Consider the following 3,560-nt stretch of genomic DNA (forward strand, 5'->3'; position numbering starts at 1 on the left):
CATCAGAAATTGTTGAGCAGAAACCTTATTGTCAATCTGCAGTTTTCACAAACTAAATAGGACCAGTGCATTCTGGACTCCAAGTTCTATGTTCTGAGACAGAAGTGTTTGAACTAATCTATTTCTGTGTATAATATCTATCATAAATCAGTTACTCTGGATACATTTCACAATCACACACTGTGAGAGGTGAATTTCTATTGCATGAAAGAAGAATCAGCAGCTGTCTATGTAGTTCTCAGGAAATTAGATTGATTGGGAATGAGCACTATGATTGAAACCTGATGATAAAAAGATTCTACTAGAACTATGCAGTAATGTAATAAACAGTTGCATTTATTCTACGCACATAAAAATACCAGTAAGAGGGGGAAGAAATAAAAAAAGATTCAAAACATTTTTTTTGTCACTATAACCACCACAATAGATATATATATACTTTGATCAGTATACAACTTTTTATTAAGGGCCCTCATCCAGCCCATGCTTGTAAATGAAAACGTGTTCTCAAACATCCAGTGGACAGTGGTTTCATGGCAGTTTGGCACCACAACCAACCTTGAATACCTGAAATCCAAAAATAACTGAACCCCTAAAACCGCCTATGTTAAAAGTACAAACATCAAATATCTTACTATCCATTCATACACACACACAGCAGAAACCATCTTGGCACTATGACAGAAGCTAATATCCAAAGACTTCCTTATCTTTGCTTCAGGGAGCACAGCCAATCAGAGCCAAGAAAAAGTGACAATATGTAGCACTGTGTCTATTTCAACTTCAAAAGTTACATTTTTTAAATACTTTAAGTAAACTCTACAAAAAAATTGCAAGTATGTGAATCCAGGATTAGTCAACCAATCAACAGCAAACAGTTTGTCACCAGGCAGCCTGATAACAAATGGCCGAAATAAGATTCCAAAGTCAGATTCTGTTTTTATAACTGAGGTAACTCAGTAAGGAAGTAAAGTTTATTCATAAAGCAGCTTTTTCACAAAGCATTTACAAAGGTAAAATTATGTGACATTAAATATAAGTAGCAGCTTTCATAGTAAGCAGTCATACGTGACTCAGGTAGTTGACTTGTCTCACTGCCTTACTACTGGAATGCTTCATTATCTCTTCTTATCTTAGTAAGAAAATTATCTAACAGCAAATTAAATGAAGAGATATACTTCCTGAGGTTTCATGTATTCTGTTTTACTTCCTACTAGTAAATCAGGACTTTGCTCTGATCCAATACTTTGAATATGTGCTGATTATATCAGCTTGCCAAGGTAAAAGACCTTCCTCGATCTGACAAACAGATAATAGGTGGTGTGAGCCACATTGGCACCACCCAATCAACCTCTCACCCAGTTACTAGGGCTACGTACAACAAGCTCACTGTTTTACATGTGATCATTGCTTTAAGCAGAATTGGCACATGTGCACTTTCTCCTTTCATATGTCTTTTAATACAGTGACACAGTAAAGTCCTAATCATCACCAAAACTCCACCGAAAAAACAATCTGGATATATGGTGGTGGAAATAAGTATTGGACACTCCACTAATTTTTCAAGTTTGTCCTCTTACAAAACACAAAGAATGGAAAGATCTGTCATTTTTATTGTAGGCATAGCTCCATAAAAATCACTCTGCATGATTTTTTAATAATTAATTTGTAATTGTAGCATGAAATAAGTATTTGATCACCTACCAACCAACAAGTCAATTTGTCTTTATGGATGTTTTCCCACCTGACAGTTCAGTAGACTCGACTTGATTGAGGACCAAAACTGCAACATTTGTTACATTTTCAGCTGGTGGGGTTCTCTTTCACACTAGTGCTTCAGTTTTAGCAAAACTGAAATGGGCTCAGCTTGAGAGACCCACCCAACTTGATCTGCCCATAAAAGACCAGTTAGTCACCACTACCAGATTCTCTTCCAAGATTCTCAGAGGACAACATCATCTGAGAAATGGGAGTGATTCAGTTTAAAATCTTGCATTACAACAGGAAAAAAGATTACAGTGCTACCAACTGCACCACTGTACAATCCACAGTGGTTGCACCAACTGCACATCGGAACATCAAGATGTTCCGTCTTTTAAACATTCACGCTATTTAATAGAGTAACATTTTGCTGATTGTCTGCTGGCATCATATATAATTACTATATCATGTATTACACGTATTATGTGCTACATTTTTGCCTTGTAACTTTTGTCATGTCACATATATTAATCTTATAATACCTTGCCGGGGGCAGATTATGCAATTACATCAGCTAATAAATTATGTTCTGGCTCCACACTACAAGTTAGTTTCTTGAAGCTTTTTGAGAGGGCGAGCTGCCAGAAATCTGTTTTCATATAAATAAATCTCTTCTCTGAGCCAGCTGACTAAACCTATCTCCTTCCACCTTTTTAATCTTTGCCTCATAACATCAGTATGCTCCAAAAACATACTGTCCATTTGAATTTAATCATCAGTCTTGGTTGTGTAAGTGCAGCAGAAGAGGAAGATGAGAGCCTTCGCCTTGCAGGACATCTGCTGCTGTCAGCGGACGCTGGGAGAAAATCCCTGTTTCTGGCTCAAACAAATTACATTTTAAAAACTATTATTTAGATATTTATTTAATTATTCCAATCGCAGATATCAACACAATTTTTTCTTGGACATTGTTTTGAGTTTGTGATTGACAGCAGGAGAAATTGGCCTTCTGTAACACATTTAGGCTTTTTCAACATTAAACTGTGAAGTGCTTGAAAAATATAGATCTTTTAAAATATTTTAATTGATTTATTTATTTCCAGTTGGGCCAGTACTGAGACAGATGAGGAAAACCAACCAGGCCCACGTCTGACACCATGACCTAAGTTGTCTTGTGATCGGAAGGTTGTAGCTTCGATTCCAGCTTCCTCCTGCCGCATGTTGATGTTCTCCTGGGCAAGGCACTTAACCCCNTAGAGAATAAGCACAGAAATACTTTGCCCTTCATGGACAGGTGTTCAGCACTGATGATCCAAAATGCTTTCAGATTTTCATTGCTTATTCAAAGCATCATGAAAGCTTGAACTTTGACCCACTAAGGTGGACTTTAAACAATGATTTTGGTTTTGGTATCAAAGTATTTCAAAAGGAAGTTGAAACGTTAGTGGCCAGTCTAAATTCCAGACAGGCAGCGTTATCAGTGTTACTAATATGTCAGGATTATATGTGGAGATGTAATGTCCTCTTGACTCAATGCCAGCTAAATTGCTGATGTCTATCTGCAGAGAAGGCCTTGAGTTTCCTAGTCTAGTCTTATGTGTGAAACAGTCCATGTGAAGGACAGACACAGTCTGCCCATGACTCCTAACGTGTTGTGGCATTCATCAAGATGACCTGATCTTCTTCCCTGTTTCACCGAGCTCTGGCCCTGCAGCTCTCCTTGGCATACTTTAAATAGACCGTCCTTGAAAGACCTGAGTTATTTACTACCTTCAGAGGCCACTCGGACACTCTGCAGCACTCAAACAATGATATAACAGCTTCAGTTGTGCAACACATAACATGTAGACTTTCATAAT

Source organism: Poecilia latipinna, unplaced genomic scaffold, assembly GCF_001443285.1.
Source record: "Poecilia latipinna isolate Pla-1442-1.1 unplaced genomic scaffold, P_latipinna-1.0 Scaffold1323, whole genome shotgun sequence".
Taxonomy (NCBI): Eukaryota; Metazoa; Chordata; class Actinopteri; order Cyprinodontiformes; family Poeciliidae; genus Poecilia; species Poecilia latipinna.